This window comes from Salvelinus sp. IW2-2015, linkage group LG36, assembly GCF_002910315.2.
Source record: "Salvelinus sp. IW2-2015 linkage group LG36, ASM291031v2, whole genome shotgun sequence".
Taxonomy (NCBI): Eukaryota; Metazoa; Chordata; class Actinopteri; order Salmoniformes; family Salmonidae; genus Salvelinus; species Salvelinus sp. IW2-2015.
The window spans coordinates 1,260,611-1,275,819 of NC_036875.1; the positions used below are offsets into that span (position 1 = coordinate 1,260,611).

The following is a 15,209-nucleotide window of genomic DNA, read 5'->3' on the forward strand; positions in this document are numbered from 1 at the left end:
CCAGACTCATATTAAGCATCTCCAATCCAAAATTAAATCTAGAATCGGCTTCCTATTTCGCAACAAAGCCTCCTTCACTCATGCCGCCAAACTTACCCTCGTAAAACTGACTATCCTACCAATCCTTGATTTCGGCGATGTCATTTACAAAATAGCCCCCAACACTTTACTCAGCAAATTGGATGTAGTCTATCACAGTGCCATCTGTTTTATCACCAAAGCCCCATATACTATCCACCACTGCGACCTGTATGCTCTCGTTGGCTGGCCCTCACTACATATCTGTCGCCAAACCCACTGGCTCCAGGTCATCTATAAGTCTTTGCTAGGTAAAGCGCCGCCTTATCTCAGCTCTCTGGTTTCCATAGCAACACCCACCCGTAGCATGCGCTCCAGCAGGTTTATTGCACTGGTCATCCCCAAAGCCAACACTTACTTTGGCCTCCTTTCCTTCCAGTTCTCTGCTGCCAATGACTGGAGCGAATTGCAAAAATCTCTGAAGCTAGAGTCTTATCTCCCTCTCTAACTTTAAGCATCAGCTGTMTGAGCAGCTTACCAATCACTGTACCWGTACACAACCAATCTGTAAATAGCACACCCGACTACCTCATCMCSATGTTATTACTTAATACCCTCTTGCTCTTTTGCACCCCAGTATCTCTGTGTGCACATCATCATCTGCACGTCTCCAGTATTAATGCTAAATTGTAATTATTTTCGCCTCTAGGGCCTATTGATTGCCTACCTCCCTACTCTTCTACATTTGCACACACTGTACATAGATTTGTTTATTTTTCTTTTCTTTTGTGTTATTGACTGTACATTTGTTTATATGTAACTCTGTTTTGTTTTTGTCGCACTGCTTTGCTTTATCTTGGCCAGGTCGCAGTTGTAAATGTTCTCAACTGGCCTACCTGGTTAGTAAAGGTGAAATATATATTTTTWATAAAAACCATTACAGACTACAAAGGGAAGCACAGCCGAGAGCTGCCCAGTGACACGAGCCTACCGGACAAGCTAAACTACTTCTATGCTCGMTTCGAGGCAAATAACACTGAAASATGCATGAGAKCACCAGCTGTACCGGAAGACTGTGTGATCACGCTCTACRCAGCCGATGTCAGTAAGACCTTTAGACAGGTCAACATTCACAAGGCCGCAGGTCCAGRCGGATTACCAGGACGTGTACTGGGAGCATGCGCTGACCAACTAGCAAATGTCTTCACTGACATTTTCAACCTCTCCCTGTYCGAGTCTGTAATTCCAACATGTTTTAAGCAGACCACYATAGTGCMTGTGCCCAAGAACACTACGGTAACCTGCTTAAATGACTACYGACCCGTAGCACTCACGTCTGTAGCCATTAAGTGCTTTGTAAGGCTGGTCATGGCTCACATCAACACCATCATCCCAGAAACCCTAGACCCACTCCAATTTGCATACCGCCCCAATAGATCCACAGATGAGGCTGTCTCTATTGCACTCCACACTGCCCTTTCCCACCTGGACAAAAGGAACACCTATGTGAGAATGCTATTCGTTGACTACAGCTCAGCGTTCTACACCATAGTGCCCTCAATGCTCATCAATAAGCTAAGGACCCTGGGACTAAACATCTCCCTCTGCAACTGGATTGTGGACTTCCTTACGGCCGCCCCCATCTCTTTAAGGAATACCTAGGATAGGATAAAGTAATCCTTCTAACCCCCCCCCCCCTTAAAAGAGTTAGATGCACTATTGTAAAGTGGTTGTTCCACTGGATATCATAAGGTGAATGCACCAATTTGTAAGTCGCTCTGGATAAGAGCGTCTGCTAAATGACTTAAATGTAAATGTAAAGGTAGGTAACAACTAGAGGTCGACCAATTATGATTTTTCAACGCCGATGCCGATTTATTGGAGGGCCAAAAAAAACGATACCGATTAATCGGCCGATTTTTATATAGATATATATATATTACAACAATACTGTATGAACACTTATTTTAACTTAATATAATACATCAATAAAACAATTTAGTCTCAAATAAATAATGAAACATGTTCACTTTGGTTTAAATAATGCAAAAACAAAGTGTTTGAGAAGAAAGTAATGCAACGTTTAAGTTCCTTGCTCAGAACATATGAAAGCTGGTGGTTCCTTTTAACATAAGTCTTCAATATTCCCAGGTAATACGTTTTAGGTTGTAGTTATTATAGGAATTATAGGACTATTTCTCTCTATACCATTTGTATTTCATATACCTTTGACTATTGGATGTTCTTATAGGCACTTTAGTATTGCCAGTGTAACAGTATAGCTTCCGTCCCTCTCGCCCCTACCTGCGCTCGAACCAGGGACACATCGACAACAGCCACCCTCGAAGCATCATTACCCATCGCTCCACAAAAGCCGCGGACCTTGCAGAGCAAGGGGAACAACTACTCCAAGTCTCTGAGCGAGTGATGTCACCGATTGAAACGCTATTAGCGCGCACCCCGCTAAGTGGCTAGCCATTTCACATCGGTTACACCAGCCTAATCTTGGGAGTTGATAGGCTTGAAGTCATAAACAGCTCAATGCTTGAAGCACAGCGAAGAGCTGCTGGCAAATGCACGAAAGTGCCGTTTGATTGAATGCGTACGAGCGTGCTGCTGCCTACCACCACTCAGTCAGACTGCTATATCAAATATCAAATCATAGACTTAATTATAGCATAATAACACACAGAAATAAGAGCCTTAGGTCATTAATATGGTCGAATTCGGAAACTATCATTTCGAAAACAAAATGTTTATTCTTTCAGTGAAATACGGAACCGTTCCGTATTTTATCTAACGGGTGGCATTCCTAACTCTAAATATTGCTGTTACATTGCACAACCTTCAATGTTATGTCATAATTATGTACAATTCTGGCAAATTAATTACGGTCTTTGTTAGGTATAAATGGACTTCACACAGTTCGCAACGAGCCAGGCGGCCCAAACTGCTGCATATACCCTGACTCTGCCTGCACGGAACGCAAGAGACAATTTCCCTAGTTAAAAGAAATTCATGTTAGCAGGGAATATTAACTAAATATGCAGGTTTAAAAAGATATACTTGTGTATTGATTTTAGAGAAAGGCATTGATGTTTCTAGTTAGGTACACATTGGTGCAACGACAGTGCTTTTTACACGAATGCGCTTGTTAAATCATCACCCATTTGGCGACGTAGGCTGTGATTCGATGAGAAATTAACAGGCACCGCATCGATTATATGCAACACAGGACAAGCTAGATAAACTAGTAATATCATCAACCATGTGTAGTTAACTAGTGATTATGTTAAGATTGATTGTTTTTTATAAGATAAGTTTAATGATAGCTTGCAACTTACCTTGGCTTCAGGCTGCACTCGCGTAACAGGTAGTCAGCCTGCCACGCAGTCTCCTCGTGGAGTGCAATGTAATCGGCCACAATCGGTGTCCAAAAATGCCGATTACTGATTGTTATGAAAACTTGAAATCGGCCCTAATTAATCGGCCATTCCGATTAATCGGTCGACCTCTAGTAACAACACATCCGCCACGCTGATCCTCAACACAGGGGCCCCTCAGGGGTGCGTGCTCAGCCCCCTGCTGTACTCCCTGTTCCCTCATGACTGCACGGCCAGCCACGACTCCAACACCATCATTACATTTGGCGATGACACAACAGAGACCTGGCYGTGTGGTGTCAGGACAACAACCTCTCCCTCAACGTGATCAAGACAAAGGAGATGATTGTGGACTCCAGGAATAAGAGGACAGAGCACGCCCCCATTCYCATCGACGGGGCTGCAGTGGAGCAGGTTGAGAGCTTCAAATTCCTTGGTGTCCACATCACCAACAAACTAACATGGTCCAAGCACACCTTGACAGTCATGAGGTGGGCACGACAAAACCTATTCCCCCTCAGGAGACTGAAAAGATTTGGCATGGGTCCTCAGATCCTCAAAAGGTTCTACAGCTGCACCATCGAGAGCATCCTGACTGGTTGCTTCACTGCCTGGTATGGCAAATGCTCGGCCTCCGACCGCAAGGCACTACAAAGGGTAGTGCGAGCGGCCCAGTACATCACTGGGGCCAAGCTTCCTGCCATCCAGAACCTCTATACCAGGCGGTGTCAGAGGAAGGCCCTAACAATTGTCAAAGACTCCAGCCACCCTAGTCATAGACTGTTCTCTCTGCTACCACACGGCAAGCAGTACCGGGGCACCAAGTTTAAGAGGCTTCTAAACAGCTTCTCCCCCCAAGCCATAAGACTCATGAACATCTAGTCAAATGGCAACCCAGACTATTTGCATTGCCCCCCCCTCCCCCCTCCACACCACTGCCAATCTCTGTTGTCATCTTTGTATAGTCACTTTAATTAACTCTACCTACATGTACATACTACCTCAACTAACCGGTGCCCCCGCACATTGACTCTGTACCGGCAGTACCCTGTACCCTGTATATATTGTTATTTTTTACTGCTGCTCTTTATTTACTTGTTACATTCATCTCTTATTCTTATCCGTATTTTTTGAAACTGCACTGGTGGTTAGGGGCTTGTAAGTAAGCATTTCACTGTAAGATCTACACCTGTTGTATTCGGCGCATGTGACTAATAAAATTTGATTTGATATCTACGCTAGCCAGATAAGTTAGCYAACTAGCTAGCTAGCAAAGCTAATTGGAGGCAATTTTGCTGCTCTTCATATCCTTTTGTACAACAACTCCATTCGGATAAAAAAAAACAGCCTACCTGTTGGTTACTCGTTTTAGTCTACTCCTTTCATTAAGGTAACTTAATTCCATAATTTGAATTCCATTTTGCATTGATTAGAAATATCCTACTTCATCTGCTAGGCTATATATGGAGCCTCTGACTGTAGTGCCTCTTTGATTGCCCGACAATAGCAACAAGCTACAGGCATGAAACATGTGCAGGCTACTGGTGTCTTTATTTCGGCACCCCTTTTAAAAAACAAAAAAACAACGTTAAAGTCATGGTATAAACAGTACTTGTGTGTAGCGATGTCACACGAATAATTCTATTTAATTCCGGCAAAGCCWTTTCATTGTTAAAACATGGCTATAATACTAATGTTCAAGTTTGTTCGTATATTAGATGAATCGATTAACCGTGCCCTTACCTATTTTTACACTAGCTCCAAATAAGCCCAATTCTTAAACCCCCTCACCCTTCACTCTCAGTAAATATTTAGCCAGTCAGTCTCAACCCACAGGGTCCTCTTCACCTCTATGACCCCACCTGCCCAGCCCTGTCCAGTCAGTCACAGACAAGCAGACATCTGGATTCCTGGTGGGGAGTGCCAGTTTGTTCATTCTGGGTCTGGGAAGCAGGTAAATTATTAGCAGTAGTTGGTTCACTCCCCACCTCTACACTCCACTGGCTTTCTGGCACAAAATGGCTATTGGAGACAGTGGCATCACAAAGGTGGGTGTTGCTGCACATTGGTGCCATGGATGAGGTGAACTTCCTCCCCCTCAAATCGTAAAGTGCTTTGAGCACCTGGAAAATTAACTATAAATCACATCCATCAAGAGCTCCTATGCTCAGTTGCCCTCTGTGGATGGAATGGTGGTTTGAGCTCAGTCTTGTCCGTGTTTGAATATCCCCTTAATTTACCCGCTGCTCAAAGTGATCACTGATCCAGCCATTCACAGAGGAAGGAAGAATGCATTCTTAAAAGGGATAGTTCAACCACATGACGAAATAGATATTCGAACATGGCCCATGTCCCGAACTCCCATGACCCCTGATCTTGGTTGGCCTCTGCTTCTTGCCCCTGCCCATGTTCCGTCTGAACTGTGTGAACAGGCCCGTCTGCGGGCTGCCCCTTAAGCCCTGCTAATACTCTTGTGATTGAGCCTCTCCACTTCTAATGAGGTTGAAGACTCTGTGGCTGGCTGTGGCACCCCGCAGAGCTCTCCAGGATTTGAGGACTCCCTCTTGTGTTAGAAGGGCTGTATTGCATTGCATTGGTGAATTGGATAGAATTTGTTGTTCACAATTCGTTTTTGTACCTCAGGTGAGTAGKGATGTGCTACTGTTTAAAAATAGGATGTATTATCAAACATCTTGGCACTGTATAAATATGTTTCGTGGCCTCATTTCAGAATATTATGTGGATTTGGCAGCATTTTGAAGCAGAATTCTCACACATACCTAATATTTGCGCACACAGCGTGTTAGTTTTTGATCCAGTAAGGGTGGGGGGGGGGGGAGGAGGCATTATGATTGTTCAGTCGAGTCGTTCAGGATACGTTGTAACAAAGAACACGTTCCTGTGGTCTGACTGTTGCTTATGAGATCAATATTGCAGAATTGTTGAAAGGTTTTCGCTCTGGGGTTGGCTGCTGATTGTTTGACGTTTATTACGAAAATAAGCAGTTTTATAATTAATTTATCTCAGTCAACATYGTGTATGGGCCTACTGGTGGATTTTTCTGTTCACCCCCTCCCCTGAAGAAAGTCCCCTCTCCACTCCGTTTATTGACATTGGATGAGAGGCGTTGAGCTTCAGGATAGGCATCAGTTGCATTGTCGTTGTGCACGCACCTACCAATCCCTCTGTTCGTTTACCTGCACAATCACATGCTTTATCTGACAGGAGGTGCCAGCGGGTTCACTGTTGACAAGCCTTATTAATACACATACAGTGCATGTTTATGTTTCCACAGGTGTCTCTTTGTTCGGAGAATGTCTCTCTCTCTCTCTCTCTCTCTCTCGCTCTCGCTCTCTCTCGCTCTCTCTCTCTCTCTCTCTCTCTCTCTCTCGCTCTCTCTCGCCTCTCTCTCTCGTCTCTCTCTCTCTCGTCTCTCTCTCGCTCTCTCTCTCGCTCTCTCTCTCGCTCTCTCTCTCGCTCTCTCTCGCTCTCTCTCGCTCTCTCTCGCGCTCTCTCTCGCTCTCTCGCGCTCTCTCTCGCTCTCTCTCGCTCTCTCTCGCTCTCTCTCGCTCTCCTCTCGCCTCTCTCTCGCCCTCTCTCGCTCTCTCTTCGCTCTCTCTCGCTCTTCTCTCGCTCTCTTCTCGCTCTCTCTCGCTCTCTCTCGCTCTCTCTCGCTCTCTCTCGCTCTCTCTCGCTCTCTCTCGCTCTCTCTCGCTCTCTCCGCTCTCTCTCGCTCTCTCTCGCTCTCTTTCGCTCTCTCTCGCTCTCTCTCGCTCTTCTCGCTCTCTCTCGCTCTCTCTCGCTCTCTCTCGCTCTCTCTCTCCTTTCTCTCTGCTCTCTCGCTCTCTCTCGCTCTCTCTCTCCTTTCTCTCTTGCTCTCTCTCTCGCTCTCTCTCTCTCCTTTCTCTCTCTACTCGCTCTACTCTCTCTTCTATATTTTCTAAGCACATGTTCTTTTATCCGTTTGGATCAAGGCCCAATTATGTTGGGTTTTCATCACGACCACTTCAAATCAATTAAACTAATGTTATATTCTATTACATTTATATATCTTCTAAGTCAAATGTATTACGGTTACACTTACATTTTCACCAAGTGGAGGAACTGTTGGTCCATAAATACAATTCTATGCAGATATAGTGGTTTGTGTTGGGTTACAGTCAGCCCCACTTATAAAGTTATAGAAATGATGAAAATATCAGCCATAACACATTTTAACATTGGTCTCATTTGATTAAGTATGGCAAAGTTTSTCAAAATGTATTGTAGAGTACAGTTATTTGGTCATACATTAGGCAGCACAGGGAGCCACTTGCATGAAGCTGACTTTTCATCCACTGCTGTGTGAATTAAATCTATACATCAGGGTAGTATTCTAGCAGCGATTCTGTCCTGGGTGCATATTGAAAGGAACAGTAACATTGTACTGCGCGTGTTCTTGTTATTATTATGTATTATTATTATAATTACACAACAGCTTCTAACACTTTTATTGGTTTCATAATACCATCATCGTTTTAAGAACGAGTCAGAACATGGTTGTGTGTCAATGGCAACTGTAGAGAAAGTGTGAATTCATTGATATTGTTATAGCTATCGTACTGTATCCATGTTAWAACACAATTCAACTAGTTACTAGTGTCAATAAATTTAGTAGTTATAGCATTTCACTTTGTTGGATCAACAAGTGATGGTCCTGCCATACATGGATTAGTTCGAACCATAGAGAGTGAGTTTGGCCATTGTGGTTTCAAAATAATAGTGTACAAAACTTCATAATTTCAGGGTTGTTCTATATAAATTCAATCACTTTCTAAAAGCACATCCTTTTGAGGGTAGAAGTTGTCAGAAAGTGACATTGAGGTGTTTGTGTTGTGCCCACCATTGTTTGAGACACCTCCAGGATTAGAAGTAGAATCCAGTTGCTCATCATTTACTGAGCGGAATGCTTGGTGGCAGGAACATAGTGTCGCAGCTCTAAAGTTGGCCAACCTCCCTGTCTTTCTTTATTTCTCCCTCTTTCTTTCTCTCTCCCCTCCCTGTCTCTCCTTTCCCCAATCCCTCTCTTTCCCTGCCTCTCTTCCCCCATCCTTTTCTTTGCTCTCTCTTCCCCTCCATCCTGTCTTTCTCTCTCTCTCCCCCCTCTCTCTATGTCTCTCTGTACTGTATCTATTTGACTGGGCTGAGCACTATGGGCTGAGCACTATGGGCTACATTCTCCCCTGTTGTTCAGGAATGTAGCGATGAAGGCGGGGGATGCTGCTTCTGCTTGCCTGAGCAGGACCACGAGACCACGTAGGGCTGAGCTGGCTCTTGGGTTTGTCTGTACAGGTTGGGTTTGTCTACGAAGAACAAGTCCGCCGAGAGCAGACATGAAAGATGTCTGTCAAATTAACTCCCCTCCCTCGCTCCTTGGTTGGAGCCCCCTCTACCCCCCCTTGTCCTCCTCTCCTCTATCTCCATAAATGCAGCTGAGCTGCGACACATCTCTAACAGCATCTGCGAAAGGCCTCTCCTTCCTTATCTGCCAGAAATGGCTTTGTGATGTCTCTCATTGTTATAGCCTTTTCAAATACTCCTTCAGGTGCCGCGATAGTGCCCTGGGGAACTTGTGCACACACACACACATGCACATAATTGTCCGTACAGTCTATGCACACCACMTATTTATATTCCAGACATTGCTCGTTCTGACATTGCAAGTTTTGATATTTCTTCATTATTTGTGTATTATTATTATTGTACTGTACTGTTAGACACTTACTGCACGGTTGGAGCTAGAAACATAAGCATTTCACATCTGCTAATCTGTGTACGCGACAACTAAACTTTGATTTGATTTTGAAGATGGAGTCTACAGCATTTCTCAATCCATTGCTGGAATGCTCCTCGCGGTGTGCACATTTTTGCTCTGGCCCAGCATGAACACACCCAATTCAACTTTGTTTATTCTTTGTGTTGGTGCTGGGCTAGAAGACAAAAGTGCACCCTCTGTGGGTCCCCTAGTTATGGATTGACAAACACTGCTATAGGCATAGCAGTTCTGGGATGATGACCTTCTAGAAGGCGTTTTAAGATGTTCCTTTGAGTGCTGCCCTCTGCTGGAATGGGTTACCACTTGTGTTTTCATGACACCACAGCTACGGTAACATCCTTGGCTTTCATGCAGAACATGAGGAGAGTTGAGAGGGAAGCTATACCTGAATTGTATAATTTTCTCTATGCAGTGTAGCAATCCGAATTTATGTTTTATGGGAGTACTCGCCTACTAGACATTTTTGTCAGCTGAAGGGGTGTATGTTGTTGGACAGGTTCAAGATACTCCTATCTCCTGCAATCTTATTTTATGTTGTGGATATTTGTCATGGACAGTAGTGGGAGATGTTTGGCTTGTCTTAGATGTCCTGAACTGGTTTTAATTATTATTATAAGACTTATATTACACAGTTTCCTGGTGTAGGAAAATAACACTATACATTTTTGTAGGAAAATAACACTATACATTTTTCTTAAACGTACCACCTTTAATTAATTGATCTAAGTCCTATAATCTCCCCCTTTATCTCTTGAGACAATCAGGTGTTTCTTGCAAAATCGATTTTATTTGAATGAAACTGTGTAGAGCTTAAGTACGTGTGTGTGTGTGTGTGTTCTATTATTTTTATGTATACTTTATAATCTCAAATTGCTTTGTAAACAACGCGTGTAGACTAACAATGAAATGGGGTTACTTACAGGCCCTTCCCAACAATTCAGAAAGAAAAGTATAACAATTATAGAAAAAAATAACAAAAGTAATAAATACACACTGAGTAACAATAATTTGGCTATATACACACGGGTAMCAGTACTGAATCGATGTGCATGGGTACGAGGTAAGTGAGGTACAGTAGATACAGCTGCGTTACAGCCTAAATTCAACATTTATTACATGAATTTTGTTCTCCTGCATCTACCCACAATACCCCACAATGACAAATTTAACATTTTTGCAAATGTATAGAAACATTATATACAGAAATATTTACATAAGTATTCATACCCTGAGTCAATACTTTGTAGAAGCATCTTTGGCGGTGATTACAGCTTTGAGTCATCTTGGGTATGTCTGTGTCAGTTTTGCACATCTGGATTTGGGGATTGTCTCCCATTCTTCCTTGCAGATTTTCTCAAGATGGGGAGTGGCGGTGAACAGCAATCTTCAAGTCTTTCCACAGATTTCAAATGGGATTCAAGTCTAGGCTTTGGCTGGGCCACTTGAGGACTTTCACATTATTGTTCCKAAGCCATTCCAGCRTTGATTTGGCTGTATGCTTGGTGTCATTGTCCTTTTGGAAYGTACATCTTCGCACCATTCTGTCATTTGCACTCTGGAGCAGGTTCTCATCAAGGATGTTCTTGTATTTAGCTCCATTCATTGTTCCCTCTAACCTTACTAGTCTCTCAGTCCCTGTCGCTGAAAAGCATCCCCATAGCATGATATTGCCACCACCATGCTTCACGGTAGGGATGTTGTTTGACAGGTGATGAGCTATGCCTGGTTTTCTCCAGACATAGCACTTTGCATTCAGGCCAAAGAGTTWAAAAAATGTCTTATCAGACAAAGTCTTTTTCCTGATGATTTCAGTCATTCACCTGCCTTTTTGCAAACTACAGGTGTGCTGTCATGTGCCTTTTTTCAGGAGGATCTTCCATCTGGCCACTCTACCATAAAGCCCAGATTGGTGAAGTGCTGGGTTGAGGTCAGGCTATGTGCATGCCAGTCAAGTTCTTCGACACTGATCTCAACAAACCATTTCTATATGGAACTCGCTTTGTGCACRGGGGAATTGTCATGCTGAAACAGGAAAGGGCATTCCCCAAACTGTTGCCACAAAGTTGGAAGAACARAATCTTCTCAAATTTCATTGTATTCTGTAGTGTTAAGATTTCCCTTCACTGGAACTAAGGGTCTGAGCCCAAACCATGAAAAACAGCCCCAGACCATTATTCCTCCTCAACCAAAGTTCACAGTTGGCACTATGCATTGGGGCAGGTTCTCGTTCTCCTGGCATCCACCAAACCCAGATTTGTCAGTCGGACAGCCAGATGGTGAAGCGTGATTCATCAATCTAGAAAACACATTTCCACTGCTCCAGAGTCCAATGGCGGCGAGCTTTACACCACTCCGTGCGGTTCTTGACATTGCGCATGGTGATCTTGGGCTTGTGTGCCGCTGCTAGGCCGTGGAAAGCCATTTCTGGAAGCTCCCGACAAACAGTTCTTGTGCTGGCGTTGCTTCCAGAGGCAGTTTGGAACTCGGTAGTGAGTGTTGCAACTGTGGACAGACGAGTTTTATGCGCTACGCACTTCAGCACTCAGTGGTCCCGTTCTGTGAGCTTGTGTGGCCTACTACTTCGCGGCTGAGCCATTGTTGCTCCTAGACGTTTCTACTTCACAATAACAGCACTTACAGTTGACAGGGGCAGCTTTAGCAGGGCAGAAAATGGACAAACTTCTTGTTGTAACGGTGCCATGTTGAATGTCACTGAGCTCTTCAGTAAGGCCATTCTACTGCCAATGTTTGTCRATGGAGATTGCATGGCTGTGTGCTTGATTTTATACACCTGTCAGCAACGTGTGTGGCTGAAATAGCAGAATCCTCTCAATTTAAGGGGTGTCCACATACTTTTGTATATATAGAGTATGCCTCATCACAATTCTATTTCGGAGATCTACGGAAATTCCTTGGACTGCATGGTATAGTTTTTTGCTCTGACATGCACTGTCAACTGTGGGAACTTATATATTTATATACTTATATATATACTTATATATACTTATATATGTGGGAACTTATATTTTCTCCCGGGTGGCGCAGTGGTCTAGGGCACTGCATCGCAGTGCTAGCTGCGCCACCAGAGTCTCTGGGTTCGCGCCCAGGCTGGGCTGGGTTCGCGCCCAGGCTCTGTCGCAGCCGGCCGCAACCGGGAGATCCGTGGGGCGACGCACAATTGGCATAGCGTCGTCCGGGTTAGGGAGGGTTTGGCCGGTAGGGATATCCTTGTCTCAGTATGTAAAAAAAWATGTAATAAAATGTATGCACTCTACTGTAAGTCGCTCTGGATAAGAGCGTCTGCTAAATGACTAAAATGTAAATGTAAATGTATATAGATGTGTTTCTTTCTAAATCATGTCCAACGTATTGAATTGGCCACAGGTGAACTCCAATGAAGTTGTCGTGACATCTCAAGGATGATCAAAGGAAATTGGATGCACCTTAGCTCAATTTGTAGTGTTAYAGCAAAGCAATGTGAAAAGTTTTTTTAAATGAGATATTTCATTTCCAATACATTTCCAATTTCATTTCCCCAAAAATGTATCACTTCCTCATTAATTGTGTGTAGATGGGTGAGAAAAAAATCAAATACATTTTGAGTTCAGGCAAACWAAATGTGGAATAATTGAAGGATTATGAATTATTTCTGAAGGCACTGTATGTACATAGAGGTAGGGGTAAAGTCACTATTCAACAGGATCGATAATAAACAGTAGCAGCAGCGTATGTTATGAGTCAAGAGTTAGTCCAAAAAGGGTCAATGCAGATAGTCCAGGTAGGGATTTGGTTAACTATTTAGCTGTCTTATGGCTTGGGGGTAGAAGCTATTCAGGCTCCCTTTGGTTTCAGACTTGKTGAATCAGTACCACTTGCCCTGCAGTAGCAGATAGAACTGTCTATGACTTGGGTGGCTGGAGGCTTTGACAATTTTTAGGGCCTTCCTCTGACACCGCCTGGTATAGAAGTCCTGGGTCGCAGGGAGCTCGGCCGTACAGACTACCCTTTGTAGAGCCTTGAGGTTGGATGCCAAACAGTTGCCATATCAAGTATTGATGCAGCCAGTCAAGGTGGTCTCAAAGGTGCAACTGATTAACTTTTTGAGGGCCCATGCCAAATCTTTTCAGCTTCCTGTGGGAGAAGAGGCTTTGTCGTGCCTTACTTCACGACTGTGTTGGTGTGTGTGGACCATGTTTATTCCTTAGTGATGTGGACACCAAGGAACTTGAAGCTCTACAGCCCTGTCTGTGAATTAGGGTGTGCTYGGACCTCCRTTTCCTGCAGTCCACGATCAGCTCCTTTGTCTTCAGACATTGAGGAAGAGGTTGTTGTCCTGGCACCACACTGCCAGGTCAATGACCTCCTCCCTATAGGCTGTYTAATCGTCGTTGATCAAGCCTACCACCATTCGTGTCGTCAGCAAACTTAATGATGGTGTTGGTGTCGTGCGCAGCCACGCAGTTGTGGGTGAACAGGGAGTACARGAGGGGACTAAGCACGCACCCCTGAGTGGCGCCCGTGTTGAGGATCAGCTTGGCGGATGTGTTGTTGCCTACTCTCACCACCTGGGGGCAGCCCGTCAGGAAATCCAGAATCCAGTTGCGTAGGGAGTTGTTGAGTCCCAGAGTCATGAGCTTAGTGATGAGCTTGGAGGGCACTTTGGTGTTGAACGCTGAGCTGTAGTCGATGAACAACATTCTCACATAAGTGSTGAGAATTACTTTTGCATTGTTACTTTTGCATTGGTTACTTTTGCATTGTTGGTCACAGTAACACAGGACTATGGTTGTCTGCTTGAAACATGTAGGTATTACAGACTGGGTCTGGGAGAGGTTGAAAATGTCAGTGAAGACACTTGCCAGCTGGTCAGCACATGCTCTGAGTATGCGTCCTGGTTATCTGTCTGGCCCCGTAGTCTTGTGAATGTATACCTGTGTAAAGGTCTTACTCACATTGGCTACAGAGAGCGAGATAACGCAGTCGTCTGTAACAGCTGGTGCTCTCATGCATGGTTCACCTTTGCTTGCCTTAGCTCGTCTGGTAGGTTTGCGTCACTGGGCAGCTCGTGGCTGTGTTTCCCTTTGTAATTCGTGATACTTTGCAAGCCCTGCCACATCCGACGAGTGTCAGATCCGGCGTAGTAGGATTCAATCTTAGCCCTGTATTGCTGCTTTGACTGTTTGATAGCTCGTTGGAGGTTGTACCGGGATTTCATATAAGCGTCCGGAATAGTGTCCCGCTCCTTGAAAGCGGCAGCTCCAGCTTTTAGCTCAGTTGGATGTTGCCTGTAATCCATGGCTTCTGCTTGGGATATGTACATCATCGATGCACTTATTAATGAAACCGGTCTCTTGTATGGTGAACTCCTCAATGTTATTRGATGAATCCCAGAACAAACAGTACCAGTCAAAAGTTTGGACACACTTACTCATTCAAGGGATTTTCTTTATTTTTACAATTTCTRCATTGTAGAATAATAGTGAAGACATCAAAACTATGAAATAGTACATATGGAATCATGTAGTAATCAAAAAAGTGTTAAACAAATCAAAATATATTTTTTATTTKAGATTCTTCAAACTAGCCAYCCTTTGCCTTGAKGACAGCTTTGCACACTCTTTGCATTCTCTCAACCAGCTTCACCTGGAATACTTTTCCAACAGTCTCGAAAGAGTTCCTGCATATGCTGGGCAGTTGTTAACTGCTTTTTCTTCACTCTGCGGTCCAACTAATCCCAAACCATCTCAATTGGGTTGAGGTCGGGTGATTGTGGAGACCAGGTCATCTGATGCAGCACTCCATCACTCTCCTTCTTGGTCAAATGGCCCTTACACAGCCTGAAGGTGTGTTGGGTCATTGTCCTGTTGAAAAACAAATGATAGTCCCACTAAGTGCAAACCAGCTGGGATGTCGTATCGCTGCCGAAATCTGTGGTAGCCATGCTGGTTAAGTGTGCCTTGAATTCTAAATAAATCACAGCAAAGCACCCCCCA

The 15,209-nt window shown here is 44.1% G+C and overlaps 1 protein-coding gene across 1 annotated transcript in view; it reads left to right on the plus strand.

The window, feature by feature from the left end:
* LOC111959381 (collagen alpha-1(XVIII) chain) overlaps nucleotides 1-15,209 on the plus strand; it is a 203,910-nt gene that overhangs the window by 71,174 nt on the left and 117,527 nt on the right. The gene's annotated exons all lie outside the window — the stretch shown is intronic.